Source organism: Pseudophryne corroboree, chromosome 3 (genome assembly GCF_028390025.1).
Source record: "Pseudophryne corroboree isolate aPseCor3 chromosome 3, aPseCor3.hap2, whole genome shotgun sequence".
NCBI lineage: Eukaryota > Metazoa > Chordata > Amphibia > Anura > Myobatrachidae > Pseudophryne > Pseudophryne corroboree.
Genome location: NC_086446.1, coordinates 550,460,586 through 550,479,898, shown reverse-complemented (window position 1 = coordinate 550,479,898; position 19,313 = coordinate 550,460,586). Strand labels below are relative to the sequence as shown.

The 19,313-nt window shown below is 47.4% G+C and overlaps 1 long non-coding RNA gene across 2 annotated transcripts in view; it reads left to right on the top strand.

Moving 5' to 3' along the window:
• The window catches only part of LOC135058011 (uncharacterized), a 67,603-nt gene that overhangs the window by 32,833 nt on the left and 15,457 nt on the right, over positions 1 to 19,313 (top strand). Inside the window, exon 1 of one of the 2 annotated variants that reach the window (XR_010244526.1) lies at positions 963 to 1,110. The exons of the other annotated variant lie outside the window; for it this stretch is intronic. This is a non-coding gene — a long non-coding RNA (uncharacterized LOC135058011). Of the gene's footprint in view, positions 1 to 962; positions 1,111 to 19,313 lie in introns of those variants that run through there. 2 annotated transcript variants of the gene reach the window in all.

Here is a 19,313-nt window from a genome sequence, read left to right as displayed (position 1 = left end):
TACAATGTAGCGAAGCGGCGCTACATTATATCCAATGGTGGGAACTTTGCGGTCTGCGGTATACTGCGAGGTTAAGTGGAGTCATTCTTGTGGCCTCGGGCTTCACCCCTGGTCCTTGGGTGGCTGGATGGGGGGACCCCTTGATTTAAGGGTTTCCCACTCCTCCAGGGTACCCCGGCCAGGGGTGACTAGTTGGTGATTTAATGCCAGGGCCGCAGGGACCAATATAAAAGTGTCCCCCGGCTGTGGTATTATCTCTCTGACTAGTGGAGCCGGTACTGGTGTTAAAACTACGGGGGACCCCTACGTTTTTTGCCCCCTTATTTTTTGCACCAGGACCAGGTACAGAGCCCAGTGCTGGTTGTTTTAAATATGGGGGAACCCCAGTCAATTTCTCCCCCGTATTTTTACAACCAGGGCCGGCTCAAAGAGCCCGAGGCTGATTATGCTTAGGAGGGGAGACCCCACGCAATTTTTTTTTTATTTTTTTTTATTCTTTCACACCCCTTCCCACTGATAAACATGCATGGATCTCACTGAAAAGCAGGTCTATTTGAAAACTGCTTTTTTTTTACGATTTGTACTTTTTCACGGCAGTGTTTGGCTATTGCCGGCAGTGATTGTGAATACTATTTTTTTTGTAAATTTACCGAGTTGTATAAAATAACAGGCGTGTTTGACCGATGGTGTATTAATTTGTATTTTTTCCTTTGCCTTCAAAAAAAAATACGAATGCCCTCAACACTGCCGATATTTGTGTTTAGTAAATTCCAGAGATGACACTTTGATGAAAGAGCACCAAATCAGTCAAAATTGGGATCTTAGTAAATATAACCCACTGTGTGTGAAGGTGGAACCACAGTAATATATTATATTTCCTAAACATACAGGTGTTGTATGATGCTGTGGGCGAAGGTGGTACAACAGTAATATTTTGTATTTCCTACTTATGCAGGTATTGTGTGATGCCGTGGGTGAAGGTGGTACCACAATAATATATTGTATTTCCTACTCATACACGTATTGTACGATGCTGTTGGAGAAGGTCAACCGCAGTGTTCAACTACCATTTTTCACTTATACACTTATTGTGTGACGCTATTGGCTAAGGTAGGCCACATTGTTCGACTACCATCTCTGACACACACATGTATTGGTTGGCACAGTAGGTGGTACACTTTTGTTACAACTTGTGGTGTGAGCTGTACCCCACTTTGTGTTTGTTGATAGAAATGGAAGATAAACAATTGAGATAAAATCATGAACCACATACTAGTGCTGATGCTGCTGCTACTAGTCCTGACAATGTAAGTCCGTCCACATCATTTGCTAATGTTGATGCCCAATGGCATAGAGGGCATGTAAAAACAAAGTTGTTGCACGTAAAATCAAATCAGCAATATAATTTTTCAATGCTAAATAAAAAAAATCACAAGTAGAGTTAACTGTAAATAAACATAAAATTGGTAATATACCATTCACTACACAAAGTAGAAAGGAAATGTTAAGGCTTTTGTTTATGACTGATGGTTCTACTTCTCAAAATTATGATGTAAGCCCTTTTCCCTGTAGAAAGGTTAAAAAAAATGAAACTTGTTAAGGCACAGGAGCCAACTGTGCACTTACAAATATCACCAATCCCCAAGGAGAGTCCAAGTGTGTCCACAGGTGCCATGTATGAGCCTGACGTTTCCAATACTGTACTGGAAGAGGAGTCTCCTTCCACCATTTACACACTCTCTGCAAGTGTTGGAGGAGCAGCACAAGTCAACATGCTGACACTGAAGTTGAGGACGTCACTGTAGACGTACACCAGGATGAGGATACTTGTGTAGCTATCTGTAATAATAATGTTGATGATGAGGATGTTTATGATGAGGATGATGTTTGTTTAAATAAGGCACCAGTGGAGACAGTTGCCCATGGTATGAAAAAGCCCATTGTCATGCATGGGCAAAAGGCAAAAAAAAAAAAATCACCTTTTCTGAGTGGAATTATTTCTACTCAGATCTGGACAACTCTCATGCCATCTGTAGCCATTTTAAAGCCATAGTAAGTAGAGGAAAGGACCTTAACCACCTAGGAACATCCTCTCTTATACGTCACTTGCAGCGCAGTCATCAAAAGTCATTGTCAAATTCAGAAATTTTGACTAGAAACATAACAGTCAGTTCAGCATCACCTAGCTGCTCCCTTCTCTCTGTTAGAGCCAAGGGCCTGCAATCTCCACCACCAACATCTTCCTCATCAACATTCTCAGTCATGATCAGCAGTAGTCCTTCTTCCAATCTCAACTGTGACTGACTCCTCTACTATCTGGTCTTCCTCAGAAGAATCCTTGGGTGTTACGCCTGTTCTGCTGCTGCTGCTGCTACTGTCCAGAAGGGGACCAGGAAGACTACTTGTAGTTTAACTAAACAATTGACTGTTAAACAATCCTGAAAGCAGTCACCCAGTTGCACAGCAGATTATTGACACCATAACAACTATGCTGGTATTAGACATGCGTCAAGTATCCCCCTTTAATGCAGTGGGTTTTAGATAGTTGATTAAGGTCCTGTGTCACAGGTACCAAATCCCATCTTTATTCCACTTCACTAGGAAAGCAATTCCCAGCCTGTACAAGGACATTAAAAAAGCGTTGTCAGTGTCCTCAGAAATGCTGTTATATCCACTGTCCACTAACCTGTAGCCACGGATATGTGGACAAGTGGAACAGGGCAAACTAAAGACTACTGTATATGACTGTGACAGCCCACTGGGAAGATGTATTGCCTTCACCAACAGCATCTTACAAATGACAGCTCATTCAGAAGCAGGCTACTCTTTGTATCACCGGTTTCACTAAGATGCATACCACTGAGAACCTCTTAGAAAAACTCAGGGAAATCATTGTAGAATAAAAATACTACTTACTCTCAGAGTGAGTTTACCATGTGTTTGATTAGAGCTGATTTGTCCAAACAACTTAATATATTTGGATAGTCAGTCCAAAATTACCAGGTTGACAAGAAAACAAAGCAAATAACAGCGCTAACAAACTAACTGGTGCAGACAGGTGTGTAAAAAATAGTTTCAGAAAAATTATTAAAAACACATATCCTGAATAGATTAAGCATTCAATGACACATCATAAAATTGGAGCATAAAAACTAGTCTCTAGTAAGTCAATCCGATGCAAAGGGACAATTTCCACTGGTAGGTGGACACAAAGTGCAGTAAGCCAATCCTTAACGGGACTGTCTATTCTCAAAATAGTTACGAATCCTGGAGATAGTGATTGTTTGATCCCCCTAGCAATGGTCCAACAAGGCACAGGCTCCAGCACACAAATCTGGGGAATAAAGTAAGTTCTCCATGTTGGTATTAAGGCAACAGGTCCCAGGCTTTTAGGTCCACAATCCGAGTAATAATACTAATAATAATAATACTAATAATAATAATAATTTTATTTATATAAAGCTCTTTCTCCAACAGGACTCAAGGCGCTTTACAGACATCAAAAACAATGCACATAATACAGAAGATTTAAGTAATACACCAATAGATAAGCAACACAGACATAAAAGAAAACCTTGAGCACAGAGAAAGCATAATGCATGATTGGTGTGAGAATTTTGGGTAAAAACTTCCCAGGGTTGTGTATTCCAACCTCACAAGGTACCAGGTGTGGCAGCAATCATGGGTGCACTGCGTAGTATTACCCAGGGTGGAATAGTCTACCCCTAGAAGAGATAACACAAAATGGGGAGATTGCAGAGTCCTAACATTCAGAGTAGGGTTCCATCCAAACCATCAGGTCCATGTATTTTTCATCCCATTCACAAGTACACCAAATGAGGCAGCCGTGTTGGGCGCACTACGAAGGTTACACTGTGGGAGATGAGCCATACAAGGGCCAAATATATGCCATGTATGGGAAAACTGACACATGTGTAGTATTATGGTATACACTGCACGGAAAGATCCAAATGAAGCACACCCTGCCCATAGAACCATCCGAGGCAGCCATCGGGGGTGCACTGCGTAGGTTGCTGCTGGCAGGGTGTGCAGTCAGTGGAGGTAAACATTACAGGAATAGAACACAGTGGGGTGGAAGTATGCTGTAAGAAGAAAAAGAAAAGAAAAACACATTATCTGGATGTCAGATTGATGTCCCCAGGTCCAAGAGTATAAGGTCCTAATGTATTTTGCTGTCACAAGGGGCAGCTTTGTCAAAGGTAAAGGTTTGTGCTCCAAATGCCCTTTATATAGGGCTTACAATTACATCTCATTACAACACCTGTCTGCAATCACAGTAGTTACTACATATAGGGGGTCATTCCGACCGGATCATTCGCTGCAGTTGTTCGCAGCGTAGTGATCGGGTCGGAACTGAGCATGCACCGGTGCTGCAGTGCACCGGCGCATGCCGGACGGCCATAGGCTGTCGTTCCCCAGCGATCGCCTCTGCCTGATTGACAGGCAGAGGCATTCGCTGGGTTGGAAGGGGCGGCACAGCGGCGTTTACCCGCCGTTTTGGGGCACGGTCCAGCTAATGCAGACATGGCTGGACCATGCAGGGGGTGGGCTGCAGCGGATGCATGACATCACATGCAGCCATTGTGACCAGGGACAGCGACGAGTAGCACCCGGCCAGCAGCAGGAGCTGCGCTGTCTGGGAGTTACTCAACAAGTACAAAAGCATCGCCGCTATGCCCAGCAATGCTTTTGTACTTGTGCGGGGGGGGGCAGACAGACATGCGGGGCAGGCTGGCCCTGTGCTGGGCGTCCCCCCGCATGTCTGGGAATATGATCGTAGCTGTGCTAAATTTAGCACAGCTACGATCAATTCGGAATGACCCCCATAGTATTTACTAAAAATACATCTTATAAACATCTAATATGTATAGGAGGCAAACCCATTTTTATTTGTTCCCTTTTTAATTAAAAATGATCATTTAGAATAGAATAAATATAATTTAATTCCAAAGCTTTTTTGCTATTTCCCATCACATGACCATTCTCTTGGTTACTATGTAAATGGATCCGTTTACACCTTGCGGGCTACTGTGTCTCTAATCCCTTTTACTTGCAATGCCTGCTTTAGTGGCTATGAGTAATGCGGTCACGTGACGCATCAAGTCCCTCATCGTCATTCATAGCGAAAAAGGGATGTGACTGTAAGCCCTTTATAAAGGGCAATTGGAGCACAGAGCTTTACCTTTGACAAAGCTGCCCCTTGTGACAGCGAAACGTGTAAGGACCTTATACTCTTGGACCTGGGAACATCAATCTGACATCCATATACTCAGACTGAACCTACAAGCCTGGGACCTGTTGCCTTGATACCAACGTGGATTGGTAACTATTTTGAGAATAGACAGTTCCGTTCAAGATTGGCTTACTGCTATTAGCGTTGACTTATTATTGGATATTGGGGGTAATTCTGAGTTGATCGCAGCAGGAACTTTGTTAGCAGTTGGGCAAAACCATGTCCACTGCAGGGGAGGCAGATATAACATGTGCAGAGAGAGTTAGATTTGGGTGGGGTGTGTTCAATCTGCAATCTAAATTGCAGTGTAAAGATAAAGCAGCCAGTATTTACCCTGCACAGAAACAAAATAACCCACCCAAATCTAACTCTCTCTGCACATGTTATATCTGCCTCCCCTGCAGTGCACATGGTTTTGCTCAACTGCTAACAAAGTTCCTGCTGCGATCAACTCAGAATTACCCCCATTGTCCCTTTGCATCTGATTTACTTATCAGAGACTGGTTTTTATACTCCAATTTTTTGATGTGTTATTGAATGCTTAATCCATTTAGGATATGTGTTTTTAATACATTTTCTGAAAATATTTTTTACACACCTCTCTCTACATGTTAGTTTGTTAGCGATGTTATTTGCTTTGTTTTCAGATCATTGCACAAAGGCTTGCCCCACTTGGATTCTCCTCAGGATTTGTTGTATCTGATAATGCCACCAATATTGTGAGATCATTACATCTGGGAGAATTCCAAAACGGTCCCTGTTTTTCTCACAAAATTAACTTGGTCATGCTAAAAAAAAAATTTGTTTAAATGACAGGGGTGTGCAGCAGATGCTGTCTGTGGCCCAAAAAGTTTTGGGACATTTTCGCCATTCTGCATGTGCATGTAGAAGATTGCAGCACTTGCAAGAACAGTTGAACATGCCCTGCCACTAGCTGAAGCAGTAGGTAGTAACGAGGTGGAATTGAACCCTCTACATCAGGCATGTCCAAACTGCGGCCCTCCAGCTGTTGAGAAACTACACATCCCAGCATGCCCTGACACAGCTTTAGCATTCTCTTACAGCAAAACTGTCAGGGCATGCTGGGATATGTATTTTCACAACAGCTGGAGGGCCACAGTTCGGACCTGCCTGCTCTATATGCTTTAGCGGATGGTGGAGCAGCAAAAGGCCATCCAAAGCTACACATCAACCTATGACATAGGGAAAGGAGCGGTAATGCACCTTAGTCCTGCGCAGTGGAGAATAATTTCCATGTTGTGCAAGGTTCTCAAACCCTTCAAAGCTGCCACATGTGAAGTTACAGATAAAGCAGCACTCATTTAGGGTGGCTCCATCGCAGGCGTGCACTCCCCATGTGACTAGGTGATCCGTCTGCCTAGTCACGTCAGGAGTGCACAGAGACGCTCCCATTCTGCTCATCTCCATTCGGGCCCGCTACGGAGACACTCTCCCTTTCTATTAAATGGGGTGCATCTCTGTCACGGGTTCACATGTCCGGCTGGCCAGAGATGCTCTCGGTGTTAGGCCCACCAGGGCGGGGGCGACCAGGCACAGATGGAGCCATGAGTAGCATGGCTCCATCTGTAGTTCAGACACTGCCAGCTTGAGGAAGGTCATTCCTCTTATTAGACTTTTAAAAAAGAAGATGGACAAATTGATGGAGGAGCTGAAAGGAAGCAAGTACGCTAAACATGTCAGACTTGTAGACTAAGCCCTTCTTTGTCTTTGCCATGATTCAAGGGTCATCAATCTCTTGAAATCAGATCACTATATTTTGGCGACTATACTTGATCCTATGTTGTATCTTTCTTTCCGACTGACACAAATCTGAAAAGATGCAAAGAGTTGTTGGTGAGAAAATTGTCAGCTCAAGTGGCACGTGACATGGCAACATCTCCTACTTCAGGAGATGTTGGCATCTGCGGCTGCAGAGAAAAAACTGAATTATCATAAGAGACCCGCTGGCGGTGATGTAGATCAGTCAGGAACAAGTTTTGACATCTGCTCCGGACTGAAGGAGCTGCCTACAATTACTGGCATGTCTACTATCACTGCATATGATACGTTCACCTTTCAAAGAATGATTGATGATTATTTCAGTGATATCATCCAAATAGGCATATCAAACAGTCCGTTTCAATACTAGCAGGGAGAAAAGGCAATTTGAAGGCCTTTCCCAAAATGTGGAAAAGATGGTGTTCATCAAAATAAATTACCAATTACACTAGGAAGACCTTTACCAGCAATTATGTCACACAAAATAAAGAGGCACCTAATACAGTGCATTCCAGTGGGGACAAATTAATATTGTGTGAAAAAGAGAATATACACACTGATGTGGATGAGAAATCAGATGCTGATGATGACATCTTGCCTGTGTAGAGCCAGTTTGTGCACTACCCATTGACAGCTTGTTTTGTGGGGGACCAAACAAACTAATTATTTCAGCCACAAGTGACAGTAACTGTCGCTGAAATTATTGGTTTGTTAAACTGTGCATCTCCTGATTAATATATACAACATAAGGGTAGGCAGGAGTGCCCAAGGACAATTCCATCCTGCACCTCTTTTCTTTGCACTATGCTATGTTTGGAGCATTGCTGACGATTTTTTTTTTGCATGGTTAACTAAACTGACACCCCGGGGTAAATTTACTAAGATGGGAGTTCTATTTAAGATGGGATGTTGCCCATAGCAACCAATCAGATTCTACTTCTCATTTATCTAGCACCTTCTAGAAGATAGTACCTAGAATCTGATTGGTTGCTATGTGCAACATCCCATCTTAAAAAGAACTCCCATCTTGGTAAATTTACCCCACTGTCTGCCACTGCAGTGCCACTCCTAGATGTGCCATGTTGGAAGTCTAAGCACCATATGTTTGTGTCGCCCACTGCTGTCACTTAGCTGAGTCATCCTGCTACCTCGGTGCAACCTTTTGGCCTAAAGTGGTTGAAAACAATATTGTGAGCTGTGAGGTGGTCAAAATTTACTGGAAATCAATGGACATTAATGTTATTTAGGTTAATAATACTGTATGAACAAAAACAGGCCAAAATTCTGTGATTTTAGATGTTTTATGATTTATTTATATTTTAAATACAGATCCAAAACCAATACAGATCCAAAACACGAAGGCGATACATATCAAAAACTAAAACACAATACCAGAGAATAGTCCCGGCGCACATCGCTAGTAATAATATACAATGCCAGTAAAACCACTTTCAAACTTGTTTTATGTTTTGCCAGTATTGCCTAGTAATGATTGTATGCTTGCTGATTTGGGTATGTTTTTTTAGTTTAGAAACATTAAAATTGTCAATTTCAGAAAGAAAAGCAGAGGTGAAATGGCACTTTACAAATCATTATGCAATTGGAAACATGAGCATAGAGTACAGCTCTTTGCCTTGATTGCATTGATTTGTATCAAGGTTGTTTCTTTTAAATATACCACTTTTATGCCATGAAATGAGAAAGAATGTTGTGCAGAGGATTGTTAGACAGTGGAATGACTGCTGTATAAACCTCATATAGTCTGAGGATTGTCCGTAACATAACTATAGCATCTTAACACTTAATTATAATAAATAAAGACACGGAGACTTGAATTTGGCAGAAATTGTTAGCTATTTATTTAAGTGAACCATTAACTGTGAATAATTAAACTAAAGTATGGTGGCCAGAAAGAACGGCTAAACAACCCTATCCCATAGATAACTATCTTATAAAAAAGAACCGACATAAACCTTCCAACAAACAAATAGGTATCCGCTCAACCTCCATCCTGACTACCCACCCGTGAAGGTGATGAGGCTGCCACCCGTGCAGGCGGTCCAGCAGATGTAAAACCAGTCAGCGAAGGAGAGCGCACCTAAAAATCAACAACCAAACGACCTCCAATCCACTCTTTAATATAAAAAATGTTAACTTGCCGTTCTTTCCCGCCACAACCAAACCGTGACAACCCACAGCACGAAAATAGCCAACGCAACAACATAAAACAAACACCACCAGTAGGGAGGGAGGGTGGGACGACAAAAGCAGAAGAGGCTGACCCAGCCCCTTTCTCAGGCTTAAGAACCCATTCCACCTACCCCCAACATTCATTCCTATTGGCTAACAATAAAACTCCCATAATGCCTTACCGTCCTGCCCCCAGACTAGCTGAGGTTTAACCCACTCCTCTCCTATTCTGTCAATTCGTTCTCCTAAACCTCATATAGTCTGAGGATTGTCCGTAACATAACTATAACATCTTAACACTCAATTATAATACATAAAGACACGGTGACTTGAATTTGGCAGAAATTGTTAGCTATTTATTTAAGTAAACCATTAACTGTGAATAATTAAACTAAAGTATGGTGGCTAGAAAGAACGGCTAAACAACCCTATCCCATAGATAACTATCTTATAAAAAAGAACTGACGTAAACCTTCCAACAAACAAATAGGTATCCGCTCAACCTCCATCCTGACTACCCACCCGTGAAGGTGATGAGGCTGCCACCCGTGCAGGCGGTCGAGCAGATGTAAAACCAGTCAGCGAAGGAGAGCGCACCTAAAAATCAACAACCAAACGACCTCCAATCCACTCTTTAATATAACAAATGTTAACTTGCCGTTCTTTCCCGCCACAACCAAACCGTGACAACCCACAGCACGAAAATAGCCAACGCAACAACATAAAACAAACACCACCAGTAGGGAGGGAGGGTGGGACGACAAAAGCAGAAGAGGCTGACCCAGCCCCTTTCTCAGGCTTAAGAACCCATTCCACCTACCCCCAACATTCATTCCTATTGGCTAACAATAAAACTCCCATAATGCCTTACCGTCCTGCCCCCAGACTAGCTGAGGTTTAACCCACTCCTCTTCTATTCTGTCAATTCGTTCTCCTAAACCTCATATAGTCTGAGGATTGTCCGTAACATAACTATAACATCTTAACACTCAATTATAATACATAAAGACACGGAGACTTGAATTTGGCAGAAATTGTTAGCTATTTATTTAAGTGAACCATTAACTGTGAATAATTAAACTAAAGTATGGTGGCCAGAAAGAACGGCTAAACAACCCTATCCCATAGATAACTATCTTATAAAAAAGAACTGACGTAAACCTTCCAACAAACAAATAGGTATCCGCTCAACCTCCATCCTGACTACCCACCCGTGAAGGTGATGAGGCTGCCACCCGTGCAGGCGGTCCAGCAGATGTAAAACCAGTCAGCGAAGGAGAGCGCACCTAAAAATCAACAACCAAACGACCTCCAATCCACTCTTTCATACAACAAATGTTAACTTGCCGTTCTTTCCCGCCAACAGCGAAGTTCTGTTCCACAGAAACTACGCACCGCCACCATACCCCTAACCTACCGAACCAACCACCGAAAACAGATCCTCCAAAAACATAGATAGTCCCTGTCCTGTCAAGTGCACCCCATCAGGTCTAAACAAGTAGAAGTACCGAAACTTGATCCGCTGATGCCAAACCACGGCACCGCCATGGGCCACCACAAACTTAGCCACCGCGGCATTCACCTTCTGGCGAGCCACATTGATCACCCGACAATCCACCACTCCATGCCAACACAACCGCGGCACCATACAAGACCAGATAAGCCTACAGCCTGGCCAAGCGCCCGAAATCACTTGCAGATCCTGAGTAATGGCCAATCGAAGATTCACTGCCTTCCTCCTACCTAGGTCGTTCCCTCCTAAGTGAATCACCAACAGTTTGGGGATGCCAAACCGCCGAACCTGCTCCATAAGCTTCGCTTTCAGGTCATGCCAAAGCATACCACGCACACCTATCCACCGCACATCAGCCGAACCCACAAAGCAAGGAACCCCTTCCGTAGCAAAAAAATTGGCTGCCCAATAAACATAGGAATGGCCAATCACCCACACATCACACACATCCACCCGCCAACCTAAAAGGGAAAAAACAGATAAACAACGTGAATATGGGAGATAAAACCAAACCCAGCCCAGAACAGGAACCAACTATCAGAACGAGGATCTGCCAAAAAGAAAAATTTGAATAGAGGACTATAACTTTCCTCTTGAACAAGCTTCTGGCCAATCGAAGCAACAGAAAGAAACAAAAGGAAAAAACAAAATAGCAAAAAAAGGGGAGGGGGAGGTAAGAGCTGGGAGGGGGGGGGGTTTGGGGGGAACACAGAATAACTCGGCTGAAGGTGAAACGTAAAAACCTGCTGAGGAACTTGTAATTAGATGCCAATTAGCCGAATTGAATAAATTAAGCCAAATCAGTTTGTCAGTTCAGGCAAAAAATCGCGAAGCACTCCAGACCCCCACTGCCAGCAGTAGCGAGTAGCTAGCCATCCGAGTAGGGAGGACAGGGGAGACAAACAATACAGCACGAACACACTGAACTGAAACACACAACGCAGTAACACAAACAACATGTTAGTAGAACAAACTCGCTTACGCAACAACGGGACGAATGTAACGCTTATAAGCCGCCGACTTCCAGCGGCTCAAAGCCTTCATTTCATCCACAGTGCGCCCTGCAGATGCTGCAGAAGTGGCGGCCCCGATTCTAAAGGAATGGGAACCAAAGTCCCTAGGCGAGAGGCCCAAACTGGACAGGCAGCGCCGCATCATCCATGTAAATTGGTACTTCATCAATGGCGAACCGTCGTAATGCAGGAGCCAAGACCCCTCAGACGAGGGCCTGACCTCCGCATACCGACCAGCCAATGCCACCGGACAACAGTCCCCACCACCCAATGGTGTCAAAGTGAGCCAATGACCTCTACCCATCTGATCAGTTTTGGAGCGGCGCAGCCTGCACAGCACGGACCCCCCACCCACAATAACATCCGCGCGCCGCATAAAGGCCTCAGTTTTCTTAGAAGCCGCAACCAGCTCAGAAACCCTGAATGCACCATGGAACGCCATGGAAAAGGCCAGCTGAAACAGGAGCGTTTCAAAACGGGAGTCCGCCACCCCCGCCACCGCCCCTAAGAGGGAAGAAAGCAGGGACGCATCAATAGGGCGTCGGCCATCGGGAGGCACCGGAGCCGAACGCGCCCAACCTTTAAGTGCCCTTGCCAGCAGGAAACCCTTCGTAAAATCCGGCATACCCTTCAATTTAGAATAAAAGGATATGCCAGCGAGGTACCGAGACATCACGGCCCTCGATCTCCCCGTTACGAAGAGTTGCCAAATGAAGTCTAGAAACAAGCTCTGACCCCTCTTACCTCTAGGCCCTTGGTCACGGGAAAGATCTTCCCACTCCTTCCAGGCCCGACGGTATCCAGCGAGAGTGGACGGAGCCAAAGACAGCTCTGCTAGCCCTTCCAATCAGCCATGATGACCTGCCAAACATAAGAAGGGCAGGGCAAACCTACCGAATCAGCCTCCGGGGCCAACAAACGGAACCTATCCCACTGCCCCCTGGACAAAGCGTCGGCGTTCCCATTATCTACCCCGTGGACGTGTTGCGCCCGAAACAGAATATTGCAGTGCAAACAGGTTAGCATGAGCCGTAATAACACTCGGAGGACCTGCAGGGCCTTAACCCTTTGGTTGTTAACCGCGTGCACGACCCCCAAGTTATCGCAACGGAAGAGAATACTGCGATCGCTCAGTCGCTCCACCCAAACCTCCAAGGCCACCATGATGGGAAAGAGCTCCAGCAACAACAGGTCGCCGGTCAGCCCCTCCCTCGACCAAGACTCGGGCCAAGAGGCCGCACACCAAGCCCCGTCCAGATAACAACCGAACCCAGAGGAGCCAGCCGCATCTGTAAACAACTGCAATTCGAAACTGTCAACGAGCGGGTTCATCCAGATCCGGACACCATTGATATCCGCCAGGAACTAAACCCACATAGCGAGGTCCCGCCTAATCTCTGCCGAGAAACAGACAAAATGGTGCGACCTGGCCGTGGACCGCTCCAACTTCCGGCAAAAAACCCTGCCCATGGGAATCACCCGACAGGCAAAGTTCAACCGACCTAAGAGGGATTGCGCCTCCCGCAACGTAACCTTACTTCATTCTGAGCACTGCGCAATGGACTCCCGTTGCTGCACGACCTTGTCCTGAGGCAGCCGGCACACCCCCGCGATAGTATCGATCTCGATACCTAAAAAGGACAAGCAGGAGAGGGGCCCCGCCGTCTTATCCTCGGCCACCGGGACGGCAAAATGCCCCAGCAATGCACGCAGCGAGAACAGCATTAAACCACAGCGAGGAGAATGCGCGGGCCCCATGCATAAAAATTCATCCATGTAATGTGTAATCCCGCTACCTCCGCAAGAAAACTCCACACACCAATGTAAAAAGGTGCTGAACTTTTCGAAAAAGGCACACGAAACGGAACACCCCATAGGCAGACACTTGTCAATGAGGATTCCTTCCGACGCGGAAACCCATGAATCGAAACGACTCCAGGTGTAAAGGGAGCAAGCGAAAAGCCGATTCAACATCCAGCTTAGCCATGAGGGCCCCCGGGCCACACTCCCGGACCAAGCCCAGAGCATCCTCAAAGGACTGATACACCACCGAACAATATTCCGGCGAAATCGCATCGTTCACCGAGGACCCCGATGGAAAAGACAAATGCTGAATGAGCCGAAACTATCCCGAAGCCTTTTTGGGCACAACCCCCACCGGGGAAATAATCAAATCCTTGATAGGTGGCTGCGCAAAGGGGCCTGCCATTCTCCCCAGGCGAATCTCTTGTTCCACTTTACCTCGAAGCACGTCAGGGAAAGCCCGGGCAGACTGCAGGTTCCTGGCGGCCCGAACTAAAACATCCCCTACCACAGGCAAACGAAAACCCGACGCAAAACCCTCCCGCAGAAATCTTGAGTCGTCTGTGTTTGGGTACCATTCTAACCATTTTAGCATGGCCCAAAAACGAACCGGGGTAGGCGCACTAACTACCGGCAAGCCCGTCCGTTGCTCTTCCGGCAGGGCCAGCGGCCGCCTTGGCACCAGGTCGCCCCCCGCGGAAGCAATTGGAAGCAGGGTGGGATCCGTTACATCGTAAGCAAAGGTGTCGAAAACGACACCGTTGCCCCAGGGGGCACGTGGCATTGTTGAACGCGAAACACTTCCCCTTCGCCGGCGTCTGCTGCAGAGAACGGGCCGCGTTCCAAGGGCGGCTAGGTGGACCCTCAACCGCTGGTCGAAACTGACTCGCCATTGCGGCCTGCGCCACCGACGCCCTCTTAGCCACCATCTTCACATCCTGCGCTCGCGTGACCCGAAGCCATACCTCCACATCTTTGCATCCGAAGTCAATGACGTGCAGGCAATCGTGCTTCTGACGGAACTGTTTGTCGTACTGCAGCCACGAATCGTCCGTAGACTGACGTTGCATGTCATGCACGAGGTGAATATACCTGATGATGTTCATGTGTTCATCAGGGCGATCCTCCAAGTAGCACGCCGCGAAAACACAGAAACCCGCCAACCAGTTGTCATACGATCGAAAGGCCTCCGTCCCAATACCGCCCTTCGCGAGCGCTTCCTTACCTTCCCTCTTGGTGTCCTCCGTCAACGTAAAGAAGTTGACGTATTCCCCCCGTCTAATCTTCCTCCTGCAGCTCTCCCGCAATCCCCGCAAGACTGCCGTGTACTCGCAGCGAACCACGCCCGGCAAATTACGCCTCCTCCTTTCCCGTCGAGAACTACCACTACTCTTCTGAGACCGCTTATCCCTGTGCCGCGCCTCACGCCGCGCATACCTGATAGCCCTCTTCCTAGCCTTCACGGTGCTACTAATCGCCGACTGCCACGAAGAAGAAGAAGAGGAAGATCTACTCGACGTACTGCCGTATGAGGAAGAAGAGGACCCCTGCGATAAAGCAACGGTATCGGTGTCCCACTCACCGGTCGGACCGCTTCCTGGAGGTGACACGTCCGCCACGACCGGCTCCTCCTCCCGATCGTCCCCCGTATCCGAACCTGCAAAAGAAGGGAAAACCGCCGCGGGTGCCAAAGCCCCCCCGGCGGGGATGAAAGCAGATGCCCCCGCGGCCGACAGGGCAGCGCCACCCAGCAGCGAAGCGGGCCAGCCCATAGCGCGACACGCTATTTGGAACTGCACCATAGCGGGGCCAGAAACACTAGGGGAAACGGCCGCGTCGACCACGGCAGTAGTCACGGCCAAAAATGGCGTGAATTCCGCCGTCATTGTCGACACTGCCGCAGTAACGGCAGAGGTATCCGGAGCCGCAGCCCCAACGGACCCCCCGCTCCCCGGGTCCGCAGCAGGGACGGCCCTCGCGCCGCCGCGCCAACCCGGGCGGCCCCGACAGGGCCCAGCGCCAGACGGCCGCCGAGTACCCGCATTATTGCGTGAAGCACCAGCCACCCCCACACTGCCACGGCCCCCACCGCCCCCGCCTACCGGGAGAACCAGATGGCCACCGCTCCCAGACCCCTCTCCTCCACACCTGTCCCCAACAGCAACTGAAGCAGAATCAGGGGAGCCCTCCCCATTGGAGTGGGGAGAGCCCCCAGGAGGCACCAGCGCCAAACGTGCATGCGGGCGTGCCCGCAAATCAGCAGCTGCCTGGCAGGGGTGGCCAGTGGACAAGCCACGGGCCGCAGCCCTGAAACCAACCCCCTGACACAGTGGGGATCCTCCATCCCCCACATCCCTTCTTGCCTGCACGACTCTCAGCGGTGGAGGGTGCGGTGGTGGGCGCGGGGACCGCTCGCGCGCGCATCCCCAAGCCGCCGCAGCCGGAGAGGAATTACCGCCAGTGGGCACCCCCGCTGGCTCTCCCCTACGACCACCCGACCGCGTCCTCCGCCACCCGGCACCTCGTCCCCCCCTAGCCGCAGCTGCGCCGGGAGAATCCCCCGGCGCCTGCGGCACAGACAGCACAGGAGCGGACGTGGACGTGCACCCGCGGCAGCGTCCAGGGACAGAGCCTCGGGCGTGAGCGCAGCACCTCGGCCCGGGGCACGGGATGAAGAGGGGGCAGGAGAAGCATACCGCACAGGGGCACCAGAGGAGCTGCGGGGACGGGACATGGCGGCCAAAACGATAAAAGTGATGGGCACAGAGAGGGGGTGGGGGCACCAGATGTAATGTGGCAAAATCTAAAAGCCAGCAGTGTGTTAACACAGCAACAATGCGAGCTACACAAAAAACACAAGAGCACTCACCCCTACCGCGACAAAAGCAAAAGAGGCTGACCCAGCCCCTTTCTCAGGCTTAAGAACCCATTCCACCTACCCCCAACATTCATTCCTATTGGCTAACAATAAAACTCCCATAATGCCTTACCGTCCTGCACCCAGGCTAGCTGAGGTTTAACCCACTCCTCTCCTATTCTGTCAATTAGTTCTCCTACCATACATTTTTTATGCATTTTCAGTATTTATCCAACAGAAAATCACCTCTCTCCATTCTTCCAGTGATGTAATCTGTGAGTGTGTGTTGGTGCGGTCAGCCATCATGCATTGCAAAGAGTGCTTACTTAACAGCATGTTCCTTATTTAAATCTGAATGCAATCAACATGAATGCAGTCATCTTTTATCTAGTGATGTGCACCGGACATTTTTCGGGTTTTGTGTTTTGGTTTTGAATTCGGTTCCGCGGCCGTGTTTTGGATTCGGACGCGTTTTGGCAAAACCTCACCGAAAATTTTGGGGCGGATACGGGTGTGTTTTGGATTCGGGTGTTTTTTAAAAAAAAAAACCTAAAAAACAGCTTAAATCATAGAATTTGGGGGTCATTTTGATCCCATAGTATTGTTAACCACAATAACCATAATTTCCACTCATTTCCAGTCTATTCTGAACACCTCACACCTCACAATATTATTTTTAGTCCTAAAATTTGCACCGAGGTCGCTGGATGGCTAAGCTAAGCGACACAAGTGGCCGACACAAACACCTGGCCCCTCTAGGAGTGGCACTGCAGTGTCAGGCAGGATGGCACTTCAAAAAATAGTCCCCAAACAGCACATGATGCAAAGAAAAAAAGAGGCACACCAAGGTCGCTGTGTGACTAAGATAAGCGACACAAGTGGCCGACACAAACACCTGGCCCATCTAGGAGTGGCACTGCAGTGTCAGGCAGGATGGCACTTCAAAAAAATTGTCCCCAAACAGCACATGATGCAAAGAAAAGAAGAGGCGCACCAAGGTCGCTGTGTGACTAAGATTAGCGACACAAGTGGCCGACACAAACACCTGGCCCATTTAGGAGTGGCACTGCAGTGTCAGGCAGGATGGCACTTCAAAAAAATAGTCCCCAATTAGCACATGATGTAAAGAAAAAAAGAGGCACACCAAGGTCGCTGTGTGACTAAGATAAGCGACACAAGTGGCCGACACAAACACCTGGCCCATCTAGGAGTGGCACTGCAGTGTCAGACAGGATGGCACTTCAAAAAAATTGTCCCCAAACAGCACATGATGCAAAGAAAAAAAGAGGCGCACCAAGGTCGCTGTGTGACTAAGATAAGCAACACAAGTGGCCGACACAAACATCTGGCCCATCTAGGAGTGGCACTGCAGTGTCAGGCAGGATGGCACTTCAAAAAAATAGTCCCCAAACAGCACATGATGCAAAGAAAAAAAGAGGCGCACCAAGGTCGCTGTGTGACTAAGCTAGTATACTACAGAGGTAGGTAGAGCAGTGGCCTACTGTACCGTAATGCTATATATTATATACTGGTGGTCAGCAAACTGTGCAAAACTTAAATGCACCACAGGTATGGATGGATAGTATACTTGACGACACAGAGGTAGGTACAGCAGTGGCCTTCCGTACCGTACTGCTATATATACTGGTAGTCACTGTGTCAGCAAACTGCAAAACTAAAATGCACCACAGGTATAGAATGTAGATGGATAGTATACTTAATGACGACACAGAGGTAGGTACAGCAGTGGCCTTCCGTACCGTACTGCTATATATAGTATACTGGTGGTCACTGTGTCAGCAAACTGCAAAACTAAAATGCACCACAGGTATAGAATGTAGATGGATAGTATACTTAATGATGACACAGAGGTAGGTACAGCAGTGGCCTTCCATACCGTACTGCTATATATACTGGTGGTCACTGTGTCAGCAAACTGCAAAACTAAAATGCACCACAGGTATAGAATGTAGATGGATAGTATACTTAATGACGACACAGAGGTAGGTACAGCAGTGGCCTTCCGTACCGTACTGCTATATATACTGGTGGTCACTGTGTCAGCAAACTGCAAAACTAAAATGCACCACAGGTATAGAATGTAGATGGATACTAGTATACTTAATGACGACACAGAGGTAGGTACAGCAGTGGCCTACTGTACCGTAATGCTATATATTATATACTGGTGGTCACTAGTCAGCAAAACTCTGCACTGTACTCCTCCTATATAATATTATACTGGTGGTCCCCAGTCCCCACAATAAAGCAGCACACTGAGCACAGATATGGAGTGTTTTTCAGGCAGACAACGTATACTGGTGGTCACTGTCAGCAAAACTCTGCACTGTACTCCTGCTATATAATACAGCTGCTCCCCAGTCCCCACAATTAAGCAGTGTGAGCACAGATATATGCAGCACACTGAGCACAGATATGCAGTGTTTTTCAGGCAGACAACGTATTACTGGTGGTCACTGATCAGCAAAACTCTGCACTGTACTCCTCCTATATACAGCTGCTCCCCAGTCCCCACAATTAAGTAATAAGCAAGCACAAAATATTTGCAATGCATCAACATAAACGGAGAGGACGCCAGCCACGTCCTCTCCCTAACATTTCCAATGCTCGAGTGAAAATGGCGGCGACGCGCGGCTGCTTATATAGAATCCGAATCTCGCGAGAATCCGACAGCGGGATAATGACGTTCGGGCGCGCTTGGGTTACCCGAGCCATACGGGAGTATCCGAGTATGGCTCGTACTCGTTTATAAAGGGTGAAGTACGGGGGGGTTCGGTTTCCGAGAAACCGAACCCGCTCATCACTACTTTTATCCAGAGCAAAACAAACGAAACAATATTATTGCATAGTTACCTGTAGCCAGACTGTGCTGGAAAATTGCAT